We start from the raw sequence: 17,011 nt of genomic DNA, 5'->3' as shown, positions 1-17,011 counted from the left end.
TTGGGGGTTGTTAATGAACATTTCAAAGAGGCTGGCTTTGCAGAAGCCTTATAAAGCCCCAGAACAATGCATGTTTAAGACTGTACAAGATAAACCCCCTGAATATTAAACAAAAATGACACATATGCCAATTTATGGTATGTTATGCTCGGCTTGTCATGAACCCAGTGACCAAAGCATTGAGGAAGTTCTGTGTGAAGCTCCAGAATGTTTTAAAGGATTTTTGGGTACGAGTGAGGGCCACATGTCTTACATATTCCAGCCGGAGGATTCTACGGTAAAGATCTTCAACGCCAGTGGCCCCAAACCCGTTTATCAGGCAAAACCTGGGAGTTTTTCTCCTGCTCTGGGTATGAGAGAATGGCTAAACATCAGGCTGGCTCTTTGTAAAATTGAACAGGTCCTGAGTGGTACAGCTGTGCCAGGCTATGCGTTGGAAGAACAGGTCCTCGGACGCAGTGATCTCAAGGCTCTAAGAATTGCTTCAATGGACTATAGCCCGGACAACAAAGTGACAATTTTAGCCTGTGAAGTTTATGATGCGGGTAATGCTACAAAGTCTGTCAATTCTCCAGTAGCATCCAGAGCATGCAAAGATGTCAACTTTTTTATTCCTGTGTTTAGTTTTAAATGGGTGGATTATCCAATTTTCATAACACTTATGAATAAGCTGGACATTCTCTTCAAAAATCGCGAACAGTTAAGGCGCTGGCCTCGGCTTTTCTTGAGACATAGCCAGGACCAAAAGGCCCGACGTAGGATGTACCCCTGGAGTGAAAACTTACCAAGTGTTGATGAGCCTGGCAAGAGATCCCGGCATTTTGATGACCAACTGGACACTGACAATGGGGGGTGGTTGCATCAGATCCCTGGATCTGTAAGAAAGGCTTCGTAAAATACCTTAAGAATGTAACGCTATAAAATGTATGTACTAAATATTTTGAATGAAATAAATGGTTTTAAAAGCAGAATCTCACCACGTTATGAACTCTCGCGTTTGTTCACTCTTAGCGCAGTCTGTCCCTGAGAAAAAAAACTTGCGCAATGTGCGCGCGTATGGGCGTGCGTATGATGTAGTGGCTGTGTGGTGTGTGTGTGTGTGTGTTTCAAAAACAGAAAAAGGGGGCTAGGTGTTTGTTAAAAAAATACCCTTGCATCTGCGCTCAAGGCTCTCTATGCATGGGGGGTCGTTTGAAACCAAGGTTTACACTATCTGGCAAAACAGATGCCTACCCCCTCAACAATAATATTGGGTCTTAAGCCTCCTAAACACAAAGTCCTTTCAAAAACTATTTTTTAGGTGGGCTAAAAAGTCATTCAGCCCAGCCCTGTCGAGACCTCCCCACCCCAGCATCTAGATGCTAGCCCCCGGAGATTTTAGAATATCAAAAGATACCTAATGTTTAGACACCACCCAATACCCTATGTTTGAACCAAATACCTTAGGAGTCAAAGATTCCTTTGGGAGGATTTTTAGCGCGAAAAAAAAACGTCAACCCGGTGCTATGTGAAATCATACCGTACTTTCTCTAGTTAGGGGTGGGGGCAAACTCTATTGACAACCGCTACGATGGCTATTCAATGTACAACAGGGGTCTTCTGTAACAAGCAATACGTGTTAAATATGGGCCACAGTCAATCATGACAGCCTCTTTATGAAAGGCCTTTACTTATGACTTAAACAGAATAATTTTATACGCAGCTTATTCATTGATGCTGTGGGATAAATCAGGTGTTTCTAGGTGGGCTTAAACAATCTACAGTGAAACAAAAGTGTACATTTTACACACATGTTTATTGACTTTTAAAAAGACCACAGTAACATGACAGATATAGTGGAGATGCTCCAAAAATCGGCTATTGGATATTCAATGTACAACAGGGGTCTTCTGTAACAAGCAATACGTGTTAAATATGGGCCACAGTCAATCATGACAGCCTCTTTATGAAAGGCCTTTACTTATGACTTAAACAGAATAATTTTATACGCAGCTTATTCATTGATGCTGTGGGATAAATCAGGTGTTTCTAGGTGGGCTTAAACAATCTACAGTGAAACAAAAGTGTACATTTTACACACATGTTTATTGACTTTTAAAAAGACCACAGTAACATGACAGATATAGTGGAGATGCTCCAAAAATCGGCTATTGGATATTCAATGTACAACAGGGGTCTTCTGTAACAAGCAATACGTGTTAAATATGGGCCACAGTCAATCATGACAGCCTCTTTAGGAAAGGCCTTTACTTAGGACTTAAACAGAATATTTTTATACACAGCTTATTCCTTAATGCTGTGGGATAAATCAGGTGTTTCTAGGTGGGCTTAAACAAATCTACAGTGAAACAAAAGTGTACATTTTACACACAGGTTTATTAACTTTTAAAAAGACCACAGGAACATGACCGATATAGTGGAGATGCATGCTACACAAATCTGCTAGTGGATATTCAATGTACAACAATAGTCTTAGGTAACATGCAATACGTGTTAAATATGGGCCACAGTCAATCATGACAGCCTCTTTATGAAAGGCCTTTACTTATGACTTAAACAGATTCATTTTCTACCCATCTTATTCATTAAAGCTGGGTGCATACCCCAGGATTTACATGACGGACGGATTATCTACCCATGGAGGGAAAACTTACGGAGCTTTGAGGGAGTGTGCAAGCGTCTTAGCGATCGGATAATGGTCAGGGGCTAACCAGGACCTATATCTGTAAGAAAGGCATAGTAAAATACATTAATTATGAACGGCTATAAATTGTATGTACTAAATATTTTGAATTAAATAAATGGTTTTAAAATTGTATCTCACCTTCTAACGATAGGAATAAGTCCTTAACTTCTATCACCAAGCATGCCCCCGGAGAAAAAAACTTGCAGAAAAAGCCATGTGCGCGCGTGTGTGTGTGCGTGCGTGCGTGTGCTGGAGTGTATGCGTATGTGTGTGTTTCAAAACAAAGAAAACGGGGCGGGGTGTGTGTTCAGAAATGGCCAGGCGTCTGCGCTCAAGGCTCTCTCTCTCTCTCTTTACAATATACGTCAAAACAGAGGCCGACCCCAAAACAAAAAAGTGTGTCTTTGTCTTACGGCCACTTACGAATCATTAACAACATGTCAAAACATAATTTATGTTTTAGGGTCTAAAACAGATGCTGTAGGGTTTTAAAAAGTCAATCAGCCCAGCGATGTCGAGACCTCCCCACCCCAGCATCTAGATGCCAGCCCCCCGGAGATTTTAGAATATCAAAAGGTACCTAATGTTTAGCCACACCAATCCCTTTGTTTGAACCAAATAACTTAGGAGTTAAATATAGCTGGGGTCTAGTCCTAAAAAAAAAAAAAAAACGTCACCCCCCCAGGCTATGTAAACTCATTCCGTACTATCACGACTTTTGAGCCAAGGCCGCAAACTTCTCAACGAGTCTAGTGAAACAGATAGTTTCCTACTGTTAGCCTCGTTTTAGCGCAGTTACACACATGCAGGACAGCAGAATTGTTATCGGACTGACCCGTTAAAAAGATAATCTGGGAAACCCTCCTAATGGACCTTTCTATAGGTTAGTTCGTGAAATAAATATATATATATATATATAAATATATATATATGCTGTATATTAGATTTAGGATGCGGGGACTTGTTTGAACATTGTGAATGTTATAGTAATATTAAACAGGAGTTATAGGGGTTTTAACCGATGACAACAATGATTATTTTATTTAAGTCAAATGTACATATTCATGTAATTTAAAACGTTCGCAGGATATGCAACATTAAGCCATCTGCATCCCGGGGATAAAGGATATGGAACCGCCTTCATTAGAAAGGAATTCCGAAGAGCAACGGATGGACACAGACTTTTACGAGATATCTATATGTAAACTGTATATATTTTTTATGCTAAAATGTACACCCGAAATCGAAAATCATACAACCCTGGAGGACATGATCGAAACGGAAGGGGGGTACCCCCGGAACATGAAGAGTAAAACATTGAATTCGGACGATTTCCCCGCTTCAAAGGACATTTCGGAGGTCTCTGATTTGCGGTTGTTTGTAATGGGCAGAAAACAGGTTAAGGAAAACTCCGAGACTGAAACAACATTCAGTCATGCTATTCTAAAACAGGAAGACAACGATTTTTACAGATATTCAGAAACAGAAGGACAATAATTATCATTATAATTTGTTTTTTAAATATATTTTTTAGGCCATATGTTAAATGGACGTATTCTTATAAGTTAAAATGTATCTATTTCGTATAAATACAGGTTAACATTATCTAACGTTTGTATGATACCCAGAGGCTACAGGGCATAATGGATTGGGAACCGACAGAGTTAGACGGGGATTCTCAGAAGCAAACTGCGTCAGGTCCTTTACGTGGCCCATTCACTAATACACTATTTTCGGCGTAAGTCCCCCCCACCCGACTACGGAAGAGCAGATGAAACAGAGACAATTCTGCGGGCTTGTACTGAAGGCCTTAACCTAACTCCAAACACAAGCCAGCACCCCAGGAAAGATAAAACGATAGACGGTGAATCTTTCCTTCCTCATGGAACTTTTTTGAAGGGGTGTTGAATATTAGAGGTTATGTTTGTATATATATATATATATATATATATATATATATATATCTGAGGGAGGTCACGTAGGTCAAATGTATAAAGGGAAAGAGAGCAACAATTTGACCTACGTGACCTCCCTCAGGTGTAAACATCTACAATAATCATTAGACATACGAGTCAGAGTTATCATACCCAGTGTTAGGGTTTGCTAACTCTGGATATTCCTTTGGTTTGTACAGGGTTAGGTAAATCAACTCTTTGCCCCCCTTACATGGGGGAATAATCTCCAAGCTGCTCTAAACGTTGATGTTTTTGGTGTCTCTAGGTTAATCTCTAGACTGTTGAATGAGGCCTGTTACTACTTTCTTACAAAACCTTTAAAGAGAGTTTGTGAAACCACTCAGTCTTGGCTGTATGTAGAGCATATTTAACACGTATTGCAGTTTACAGAAGCCTCCTGTTGTACTTTGAATCGCCACTCAGCCCTGTTACATCATGATGTGATGGCTCTCTAACATGTTTATAATCCACATAGTGTGAATATTGTTTTCCCTAAAGTTATTAACCCCCTAAACCGAAATATGAAATTACCTTGATGATCTTTCTTACCGCCTATTACTTTTGAGTTCTAATCTCCCGCGTAAGGCTTACTAGTTATGTCGAAATGTTAGGAAGCCCTGTTGGTTGTAACAAAAACCAAACATAAAAAATACATTTGACCCCCAGCTTTTCACATACTGGGTCATTTTAATTTAGCCTGTTGTATGTCTCCAGCCCCTTGGAGGCTTGGTGCATCTACATAGAAAAAGTACCAAATTCAACCATTGGGTGGATGGGAACTAAAATAATGGCATGGCATGTAGTCATGTTAAGATTTTCATTGTTTTCTTGTCAGAGTTTTATGCTTTTGCATATGTCTGTGCATTATAGGATGTCTTGATAGGTTTGAGGATCAAATCACGCCTATTGGTATTCGTGATCATTTATTGTTCCAGAAAAAAAAGACCCACAACTGTTCTGGGTTAAGTCCCTAGCTGTTTGCAGGGCTTGGTAGTGTATTAGCCTGGTATGAGTTACGATAAATAATCCAATTTAAGTAAAGTATAAAATAAACTGTATTATCCTAAATTGAGAAATGAATTTTTAAAAATCACATCAACAGCATAATCTTTCAAAATGTACCTGTTTTCCATATATAATGCCATGTATACTGATTGTATTACAACTTTTTGTGTTTTGTCTTAGTGATTGTTCTTTAGTAAATAGGAAACTCTACAGTGTGTTAGTCCAAGAAACATTATTTGTGATATTGTAACAAATGTTTTTAACGTTGGTAATTGTCTCAAATATATATCTTTGCATGTTTGAATTAAAGCTCCTTTAAAATGTTTTCATCACGGCCTGGTAAACACATTCTTGTAAGTTGTCTACGCTGACATTTCTGGGTATGTCTCGCATGTAACATACTAATACTAAAGATTCTAATCATTTTTATATTACTTTTTATAATAATACAAATCTGTCAACCAAATATATTTCTGAAAACCCCTTTTTGCATCTTCAATAGTTGTCACATTGTGTTTTACAGATACCCTGTCTATAAAAATCTAAGACCTATCAACACTCAGGAGTCAATGTCCTATCTTTTGTCTTTTTCATAGCCTGACAGAGAGAGAGAGAGTAATATTACACACTTAAATAATAGCTCATCATTCACACACATACAGCCCTGTCTTCATAGTTGTTCATAGTTTATTATCATCGTTTGATCATAGTTTTGTCATAGCTTCTAATTATCGTTTCTAATCACAGATTGAATATATTTTGCCATGGTTTCTAATCATACTTTCTGGTCTGAGAGGTCTGATTTAATAAGCGGTTCAAGTAGACCCTAAGGGGGCAGCAGCTATTGTTTACAAACAGTATGAATAAAAACAATGTTTCATTGTATAAATAGCCTTCATTTTTAAAAACATACCTGTAAATGCCTAGAATTAATACCAATCATTCTTAGATAATATATATATATATATATATATATATATATATATATATATATATATATATATATATATATATATATATATATTTACAAACATAACCTCTAATATTCAACACCCCTTCAAAAAAGTTCCATGAGGAAGGAAAGATTCACCGTCTATCGTTTTATCTGTCCTGGGGTGCTGTCTTGTGTTTGGAGTTAGGTTAAGGCCTTCAGTACAAGCCCGCAGAATTGTCTCTGTTTCATCTGCTCTTCCGTAGTCGGGTGGGGGGGACTTACGCCGAAAATAGTGTATTAATGAATGGGCCACGTAAAGGACCTGACGCAGTTTGCTTCTGAGAATCCCCGTCTAACTCTGTCGGTTCCCAATCCATTATGCCCTGTAGCCTCTGGGTATCATACAAACGTTAGATAATGTTAACCTGTATTTATACGAAATAGATACATTTTAACTTATAAGAATACGTCCATTTAACATATGGCCTAAAAAATATATTTAAAAAACAAATTATAATGATAATTATTGTCCTTCTGTTTCTGAATATCTGTAAAAATCGTTGTCTTCCTGTTTTAGAATAGCATGACTGAATGTTGTTTCAGTCTCGGAGTTTTCCTTAACCTGTTTTCTGCCCATTACAAACAACCGCAAATCAGAGACCTCCGAAATGTCCTTTGAAGCGGGGAAATCGTCCGAATTCAATGTTTTACTCTTCATGTTCCGGGGGTACCCCCCTTCCGTTTCGATCATGTCCTCCAGGGTTGTATGATTTTCGATTTCGGGTGTACATTTTAGCATAAAAAATATATACAGTTTACATATAGATATCTCGTAAAAGTCTGTGTCCATCCGTTGCTCTTCGGAATTCCTTTCTAATGAAGGCGGATCCATATCCTTTATCCCCGGGATGCAGATGGCTTAATGTTGCATATCCTGCGAACGTTTTAAATTACATGAATATGTACATTTGACTTAAATAAAATAATCATTGTTGTCATCGGTTAAAACCCCTATAACTCCTGTTTAATATTACTATAACATTCACAATGTTCAAACAAGTCCCCGCATCCTAAATCTAATATACAGCATATATATATATTTATATATATATATATATATATTTATTTCACGAACTAACCTATAGAAAGGTCCATTAGGAGGGTTTCCCAGATTATCTTTTTAACGGGTCAGTCCGATAACAATTCTGCTGTCCTGCATGTGTGTAACTGCGCTAAAACGAGGCTAACAGTAGGAAACTATCTGTTTCACTAGACTCGTTGAGAAGTTTGCGGCCTTGGCTCAAAAGTCGTGATAGTACGGAATGAGTTTACATAGCCTGGGGGGGTGACGTTTTTTTTTTTTTTTTAGGACTAGACCCCAGCTATATTTAACTCCTAAGTTATTTGGTTCAAACAAAGGGATTGGTGTGGCTAAACATTAGGTACCTTTTGATATTCTAAAATCTCCGGGGGGCTGGCATCTAGATGCTGGGGTGGGGAGGTCTCGACATCGCTGGGCTGATTGACTTTTTAAAACCCTACAGCATCTGTTTTAGACCCTAAAACATAAATTATGTTTTGACATGTTGTTAATGATTCGTAAGTGGCCGTAAGACAAAGACACACTTTTTTGTTTGGGGGTCGGCCTCTGTTTTGACGTATATTGTAAAGAGAGAGAGAGAGAGAGCCTTGAGCGCAGACGCCTGGCCATTTCTGAACACACACCCCGCCCCGTTTTCTTTGTTTTGAAACACACACATACGCATACACTCCAGCACACGCACGCACACACACACGCGCGCGCACATGGCTTTTTCTGCAAGTTTTTTTCTCCGGGGGCATGCTTGGTGATAGAAGTTAAGGACTTATTCCTATCGTTAGAAGGTGAGATACAATTTTAAAACCATTTATTTAATTCAAAATATTTAGTACATACAATTTATAGCCGTTCATAATTAATGTATTTTACTATGCCTTTCTTACAGATATAGGTCCTGGTTAGCCCCTGACCATTATCCGATCGCTAAGACGCTTGCACACTCCCTCAAAGCTCCGTAAGTTTTCCCTCCATGGGTAGATAATCCGTCCGTCATGTAAATCCTGGGGTATGCACCCAGCTTTAATGAATAAGATGGGTAGAAAATGAATCTGTTTAAGTCCTAAGTAAAGGCCTTTCATAAAGAGGCTGTCATGATTGACTGTGGCCCATATTTAACACGTATTGCTTGTTACAGAAGACCCCTGTTGTACATTGAATATCCAATAGCCGATTTTTGGAGCATCTCCACTATATCTGTCATGTTACTGTGGTCTTTTTAAAAGTCAATAAACATGTGTGTAAAATGTACACTTTTGTTTCACTGTAGATTGTTTAAGCCCACCTAGAAACACCTGATTTATCCCACAGCATCAATGAATAAGCTGCGTATAAAATTATTCTGTTTAAGTCATAAGTAAAGGCCTTTCATAAAGAGGCTGTCATGATTGACTGTGGCCCATATTTAACACGTATTGCTTGTTACAGAAGACCCCTGTTGTACATTGAATATCCAATAGCCGATTTTTGGAGCATCTCCACTATATCTGTCATGTTACTGTGGTCTTTTTAAAAGTCAATAAACATGTGTGTAAAATGTACACTTTTGTTTCACTGTAGATTGTTTAAGCCCACCTAGAAACACCTGATTTATCCCACAGCATCCCTCGACATCGCTGGGCTGAATGACTTTTTAGCCCACCTAAAAAATCGTTTTTGAAAGGACTTTGTGTTTAGGAGGCTTAAGACACAATATTATTGTTGAGGGGGTAGGCATCTGTTTTGCAGGATAGTGTAAACCTTGGTTTCAAACGACCCACCAGGCATAGAGAGAGAGAGAGAGAGAGAGAGAGAGAGAGAGCCTTGAGCGCAGATGCAAGGGTATTTTTTTAACAAACACCCCGCCCCCTTTTTCTGTTTTTGAAACACACACACACACACAGCCACTACAGAAAACTCCCTCACGCACATACGCGCGCACATGGCTTTTTTCCGCAAGTTTTTTTCTCAGGGACAGACTGCGCTAAGAGTGAACAAACGCGAGAGTTCATAACGTGGTGAGATTCGGCTTTTAAAAACCCTTTATTTCATTCAAAATATTTAGTACATACATTTTATAGCCTTACATTCTTAAGGTATTTTACGAAGCCTTTCTTACAGATCCAGGGATCTGATGCAACCACCCCCCATTGTCAGTGTCCAGTTGGTCATCAAAATGCCGGGATCTCTTGCAAGGTTCATCAACACTTGGTAAGTTTTCACTCCAGGGGTAGATCCTACGTCGGGCCTTTTGGTCCTGGATAAGTCTCAAGAAAAGCCGAGGCCAGCGCCTTAACTGTTCGCGATTTTTGAAGAGAATGTCCAGCTTATTCATAAGTGTTATGAAAATTGGATAATCCACCCATTTAAAACTAAACACAGGAATAAAAAAGTTGACATCTTTGCATGCTCTGGATGCTACTGGAGAATTGACAGACTTTGTAGCATTACACGCATCATAAACTTCACAGGCTAAAATTGTCACTTTGTTGTCAGGGCTATAGTCCATTGAAGCAATTCTTAAAGCCTTGAGATCACTGCGGCCGAGGACCTGTTCTTCCAACGCATAGCCTGGCACAGCTGTACCAGTCAGGACCTGTTCAATTTTACAAAGAGCCAGCCTGATGTTTAGCCATTCTCTCATACCCAGAGCAGGAGAAAAACTCCCAGGTTTTGCCTGATAAACGGGTTTGGGGCCACTGGCGTTGAAGATCTTTACCGTAGAATCCTCCGGCTGGAATATGTAAGACATGTGGCCCTCACTCGTACCCAAAAATCCTTTAAAACATTCTGGAGCTTCACACAGAACTTCCTCAATGCTTTGGTCACTGGGTTCATGACAAGCCGCGCATAACATACCATAAATTGGCATATGTGTCATTTTTGTTTAATATTCAGGGGGTTTATCTTGTACAGTCTTAAACATACATTGTTCTGGGGCTTTATAAGGCTTCTGCAAAGCCAGCCTCTTTGAAATGTTCATTAACAACCCCCAACACTAGACATCCAGGAACAGGTTGACATGACACCTTGTCACTTACTCAACCCAAAAAGCCCCCCTAACCATCAGGATGTCCTGACCTGAAGCCCAAATATGGGCATGCCCCCCTTCTACACGCCATTGGGGCATCAATCACTACATATGGTCATAAATCATGATCTTTTTTGATTTACGACATTGACACCTGGTCACTTACCCCAAAGACCCCCACCTAACCATCAGGATGTCCTGACCGGAAGCCCAAATATGGGCATGCCTGCTACAACAGGACATAGGGTCATAAATCATTACATAGGGTCATAAATCAGGCTTGGGTCATAAATCATTACCGGTTGACCTGACAACTGGACCCTTACCCAAAGACCCCCACCTAACCATCAGAATGTCCTGACAGGCAGCCCCAAATATGTGCAGGCCTCCTACAACAGGACATAGGGGTCACATAGCGGTCACATAGGCTCACATAGGGTCATCCATCAAATTTTGACGTGTGACATCTACTTTAATCTCTCTCCTGGGCTGGCGCTAAAACACTACAGGGAGAAGCTACCACTCATGTTGATGTTTAATTATCAACCTTGGTTATGTGCCAAATGGCACCTTTATAGTGCACTACCACTATAAGCCTCTGGTCAAAAGTAGTGAACTATAAAGGGAATAGGGTGCCATTTGGTACAGACATCTTCTGTGTATGTGGAGTATTCTTCAGTACACAAAGAAACTCTAAGAAGCCTGAGCATTAGAAACTTGATGGAAACAGAGAAGTGACTGGAGCACATTCCATCCTTATTGATGACAAACAGGTACCATTGTGAAACTTTGTAAACACACAACTATTCTTTTGTTTTTGACGATGTTGCTGCAATAGCTTACCGCCAGAGCCTTCTGGCCTACACAGGTGTGTCCACTCTTCACAGTTGATCTTTGAATACCTAACTTGTTTGTTAACCACAATTGAGGAAATGGGACAAGTTTCCCACCAACTCAAAGCTTGCTAGCAGAAATGAGCAAACATAAAATGATGTAACTATTTGAGGGGCTGAATCATGATTATGAGTGATATCATAATCATTGTAATCATCTGTGACCTGAATGACACACAAATAACCAAAACTGTCATATCCATTTCTCCATTGTTACAGCCTGGATATACTAAGATCACCCATGACAATGGGATGTATAGTGGAATAAGTATTATACGTGTGTATTGCAACAGTGTGTTGTAAACAAGAGAAACTGACATCTAAAAACCATTTTGGACAAGTTGTTGTGGACAAAACTATATCCGTGCAGTTTTACATGGACATTTGGGGGGTGCTGGAAAGGCTGTGAATCATTTCGGATTAAATGTTTGTTAACACACATTCCATTATGTCCATTACGTCACTTGTCTGTGGCCCAACTCAGTCCCTCATTTCCTTCAAATGCTAGGATGAGTTTGCACTTTCCGGCCATAATGAGCTGTACTATTCTTATCCTGTTTATTTCTGTTTGTTTCCGTGTCCCCTGGCGTGTACATATGGAGGATTATTAGAGGCATGGGTAGATAAACCGGTATGGCCGGTTCACCAAGGCTACGAAAGATTATCATTCCTTCCATTGTCACGGCTTTCGTGTGAATATACAGTACTGGATGTACTTGATTCATTTAATCAAGTGGATTTCAGCGTTGATAACATTACTCTGGAAGTTGGCTATTATGACTTGATGAAGCCACAGGAAGGAGAATAAACAAATATACTAGCATAGGAACATGAAGGAGTTTGACTCCGGCATGAAGGCCACAGGACCGTAGGGTTTAAAAGAGGAATTATGGTTAATAAATCATGTTTGGTGAAAGACCCCCATATACTTTGTGTACCTTGGTTAGACATTGTGTACCTTGGTTGTTGGTGGTGGTGGAACTGCCTACTTTCATTTAAAAGTGCTTCGGCAAAAGCTACGGACAAGCTACGGACAACAAACATAATAGCATTTTATCGATGGCAGATTGAATGCACAGAGGGACCGTGATGAGATTCTGAGGCCCATTGAGGCCATTCATCCGCCACCATCACCTCAAGTTTCAGCATGATCATGCATGGCCCCCATGTCACAAGGATCTGTACACAATTCCTGGAAGCTGAAAATGTCCCAGTTCTTCCATGGCCTGTATACTCATCAGACATGTCACCCATTGAGCAGTTTGGGATGCTCTGGATCGACGTGTACGACAGCGTGTTCCAGTTCCCGCCAAATCCAGCAACTTCGCATAGCTGTTGAAGAGGAGTGGGACAACATTCCACAGGCCACAATCAACAGCCTGATCAACTCAATGCAAAGGAGATGTGATGTGATTCATGAGGCAAATAATGGTCACACCAGATACTGACAGGTTTTCTGATCCACCCCCTACCTTTTTAAAGGTATCCATGACCAACAGATGCATATCTGTCATGTGACATCCATAGATTAGGGCCTAATGAATGTATTTTAATTGACTGATTTCCTTATATGAACTGTAAACTCAGTAAAATCTTTGAAATTGTTGAATGCTGCATTTATATTTTTGTAGCAGAGGAAATTAGGGGTTGGGCTGTAAATACTGGTGTGACAGAGGAATAGGGAAAAAATAAAGACACTTCTTCAATAAGGTCTCTGACTAAAACATTGATAGCAAACGTGCAGAGGTAGAAATTGTGTGTGTGTGTGGGAGTTATCTTAATTTTTTCTACAATGTACATTTTTGGGTCTAACTGCAACACGAAAGGAAAGCATGGTAGTGTGCGTTTTTACACTTCACTTCGGGAAAGGAATAATGGACTTCTGTTCATCTCATTCACTTCATTGATTTGTTACAGCAACACATTCAGGTTGTGTCACGTTCCTGACCTATTTATGTTAGTTGTTATGTGTGTTAGTTGGTCAGGACGTGAGGTTGGGTGGGCATTCTATGTTTTCTGTTTCTGTGTTGGTTTTGGGTTGCCTGGTATGGCTCTTAATTAGAGGCAGGTGTTTGGCGTTCCTCTAATTAAGAGTCATATTTAGGTAGGCGTTGTCACAGTGTTCGTTGTGGGTGATTGTCTCCTGTGTCAGTATGTATGTTCGTGCCACACGGGACTGTAACGTTTGTTTGTTTCGTTTCGTTTCGATGTCGTCTGTTTCCTGTACGTGAGTTTATGTTTAGTTATGTAAGTTTATGTTCAGGTTTCGTCAACGTCGTTTTCTTGTTTTGTAGTTTTGAAAGTGTTTTGTTTCGTTTCGTGTTGCCATCGTATTTATAATAAAGATGGCTTATTTCCCAAATGCTGCGTTTTGGTCTGAAGATCCTTCTCTCCTCACCTCATCCGAGGATGAGGAGAGCGACAGCCGTTACAGGTTGACTGGATTTGTGTGACACCAAGGATGAGGCCCATCTCAATTCAGTCCCCTCACCATAATAAATCACTATTTCTAAATCAGTGAATGGCCTATTATTTCCAATGAGAATATTCTCTACGTCAATTAAATATCCAATTCATTCCCTGAATAAATGGCCCCAACTATGGTATTGTAACATGTACATTACACTTCGTATGTGTAGAAGGGTGACTGTCCTCAAACTCAAATAATATTAAGACATACCTAGTGCTCAGAACAAACAAAAAGTACCGATACAGGTATGTTTACATTTGTCAGAAAGTACTTTGTGAGGGAAACAAAGAGGGTCAAAGACAAACAATATGTGTATGTGGCTCAGTCTCTGGAGAACATAATGGACAGACAGGAATGCTGGGGGCCAGGTGCTTTTTCCTCCTTCAGGTTTCATCTCATCACAACCTTTATGTAATGTCTGCCGTCAATACAGTGCCTTGGACAGTTGTCACATTTTGCTGCTTTAAAATTTAATCTAAAAATGGATTACATTAGATTTCTTTTTTATTCATATAAAAGGAAAAACGAAGGTGATTGCTTATGTCTTCACACCCCACATCTGATTAAATGACAGACATTTCAAATGTAAATGTTTTACATGCAGATGTCCTATTACTGTAATGAAATAATAATAATAATAAAAAAATGTATACATTGTTGTTTGTCTCTTTGAAATCTAATTTTATTTGTCACATGTGCCAAATACAACAGGTGTAGTAGACCTTACAGTGAAATGCTTACAAGCATTTAGCCAACAATGCAGTTAAGAAAAATACCTAAAAAATAAGAAATGAAAATAACAAATAATTAAAGAGTAGCAGTTAAACAACAATAGCGAGGCTGTATACAGTGGGTATCGGTACAGAGTCAATGTGCGGGGGCACCGGTTAGTTGAGGTAATATGTACATGTAGGTAGAGTTATTAAAGTGACTATGCATAGATAATAACAGAGAGTAGCAGCAATGTAAAAGGGTGGGGGGGGGGGGGGCAATGCAAATAGTCTGTGTAGACATTTGATTAGGTGTTCAGGAGTCTTATGGCTTGGGGGTTGATGTCACGACTTCCGCTGAAGTCGGTTCCTCTCCTTGTTCGGGCGGCGTTCGGCGGTCGACGTCACCGGTCTTCTAGCCATCGCCGATCCACTTCTAATTTTCCATTTGTTTTGTCTTGTTTTCCCACACACCTGGTTTACATTGCCCTCATTACTTGTCATGTATTTAACCCTCTGTCCCCCCCCATGTCTGTGTGTGAAATTGTTTATTGTTGAGGTTGGCACATTTCCGGCTGGTTTGCGCCGGGTTTATTTTATTACCCGTGATTTGTGGCAGCCTGTACTTTGTACTTGTGGTTTTGTACTTTGTGCCTCTTCACTGGTTCATTGGGCATTTGTTTTGTGACGCAAGTTGCGTTGTGTGTAAATGATTGCCTTAGTAAAGTGCTTTGTACACTCATCTCTGCTCTCCTGCGCCTGACTTCGATGCACCAGCTACACTCACCTTTTGAGGGTTGAAGGGATTAAAAAGGGATGGGTGAGACCGCAACATATTCAGATTGACTGGATTTGTAACACAAGGATGAGGCCCATCTCAATTCAGTTCCCTCACCATATTAAATCACTATTTCGAGATCAGTCAATTGCCTATTATTTCCAATGAGAATATTGTCAATTTGTCAATTGAATTTCCAATTAATTCCCTGAATAAAACATTCCCAATGCTGGTATTGTGACATGTACAGTACACTTCATATGTGTAGAATGGTGGCTGTCTCAAACTCAAATAATACCAACACACGCATTTTGCTCGGAACAAAAGCTAGTAACTACTGGTAGAGGAATCTTTAAATACATTTGTCAGCAAGTATTTTGAGAAGGAAACAAAGTGTCAAAGAAAAACTATGTGTGTATGTGGTTCAGTCACAAGACAGACAGGAATGCTGCAGGGCTAGGTGCTTTTTCCTCCTTCAGGTTTCATCCAATCACAACCTTTAGGTAAAGTCTTCTGTCAATAGAGTGCTTTGCACAGTTGTCACATTTTGCTGCTTTAAAATTCAATCTTAAAAGGGATGACAGTAACTTTTTTCCCAGCAGATCTACAAAACCTGCTCCACATTTGGATTCTTTACACCTGTCAGCAACGGGTGTGGCTGAAATAACCAAATCCACTAATTTGAAGGGCTGTCCACATGCTTTTGTATATATATTGTATGAATAGTTTATTTACAAAACGCTATATCCCCAAAAAATGTACATTGTGTGTTTTTATCAGAAATCATTGGTTATGTGTACTTTGTGTGTAAAATATTACTGATCTCAGATTTTCAATTCATACATTTTAGATGTGTATGATTTTTGTTGTTGTTGCTAAACCTAGCGATCTTAAGGTGAATGCACACACTGTAAGTCAGTCTGGATAAGAGCATCTGATTAAATTACAATTTCAGATGTAAATGTTTTACGCACAGATCTCATATTTTATTGAATCATTTTGTAAAATATTTTTGGACGTGGTTATTGGTCTCTCTGAAATGAAACCATCAAGTGATAGATTTAAAACAAATACATGTCATTGAACAGGTTACTGTACAGTATTCTTCTCGTCACACACACTAAACTCACACACAACCCTTTGAACATAACGGTGCAACTTATAAACAGGATAAATTACAGATGAGAGGGATACATATCTACACCTATCTATAGATAGATAGACGGGAGAAATTATCACAGATTACAGCAATGGAAAACCAATGGCCTTGCCCTTGTAACAACGAAGATGTTCCTCAGGGTTTCTAAAGTGTTTGATTTGGAAAGAGGGAGGAGAGAAGGAGGACAGTGGGAGGAGAGAGAGAACAGGCGTTTCCAGGTGTATGTATGTCTCAGGTTTCAGTGTGAGAGAGGAAGATAGATAAAGGGGAGGAGTGAAGGCAGGCTGGAGTATAAAAGTATGAACACTAAACAGA

General features: G+C 39.5%; 4 long non-coding RNA genes across 4 annotated transcripts; 2 read left to right on the top strand and 2 right to left on the bottom strand.

Annotated features, from left to right (window-relative positions):
- Positions 1 to 1,776: 1,776 nt before the first annotated feature.
- LOC129868378 (uncharacterized) lies at positions 1,777 to 3,388 on the bottom strand. The gene is made up of 2 exons (XR_008761755.1): positions 2,825 to 3,388; positions 1,777 to 2,723 (listed from the first exon to the last, which is right to left on the bottom strand). It is a non-coding gene; the product is annotated as an uncharacterized LOC129868378 (long non-coding RNA).
- A 92-nt stretch (positions 3,389 to 3,480) lies between these two features.
- LOC129868372 (uncharacterized) lies at positions 3,481 to 6,204 on the top strand. The gene is made up of 2 exons (XR_008761754.1): positions 3,481 to 3,569; positions 3,773 to 6,204. It is a non-coding gene; the product is annotated as an uncharacterized LOC129868372 (long non-coding RNA).
- Positions 6,205 to 6,313: 109 nt separating this feature from the next.
- On the bottom strand, positions 6,314 to 7,808 carry LOC129868366 (uncharacterized). Its single transcript, XR_008761752.1, has 2 exons — positions 7,720 to 7,808; positions 6,314 to 7,514 (listed from the first exon to the last, which is right to left on the bottom strand). It is a non-coding gene; the product is annotated as an uncharacterized LOC129868366 (long non-coding RNA).
- A 104-nt stretch (positions 7,809 to 7,912) lies between these two features.
- On the top strand, positions 7,913 to 9,217 carry LOC129868391 (uncharacterized). The gene is made up of 2 exons (XR_008761758.1): positions 7,913 to 8,464; positions 8,566 to 9,217. It is a non-coding gene; the product is annotated as an uncharacterized LOC129868391 (long non-coding RNA).
- Positions 9,218 to 17,011: the final 7,794 nt, after the last annotated feature.

The sequence above is a fragment of the Salvelinus fontinalis genome, chromosome 2 (assembly GCF_029448725.1).
Source record: "Salvelinus fontinalis isolate EN_2023a chromosome 2, ASM2944872v1, whole genome shotgun sequence".
In the NCBI taxonomy this organism is placed as follows: Eukaryota; Metazoa; Chordata; class Actinopteri; order Salmoniformes; family Salmonidae; genus Salvelinus; species Salvelinus fontinalis.
Note: the sequence above shows the minus strand (reverse complement) of the source record. Positions and strands in the feature narration are given on the sequence as shown.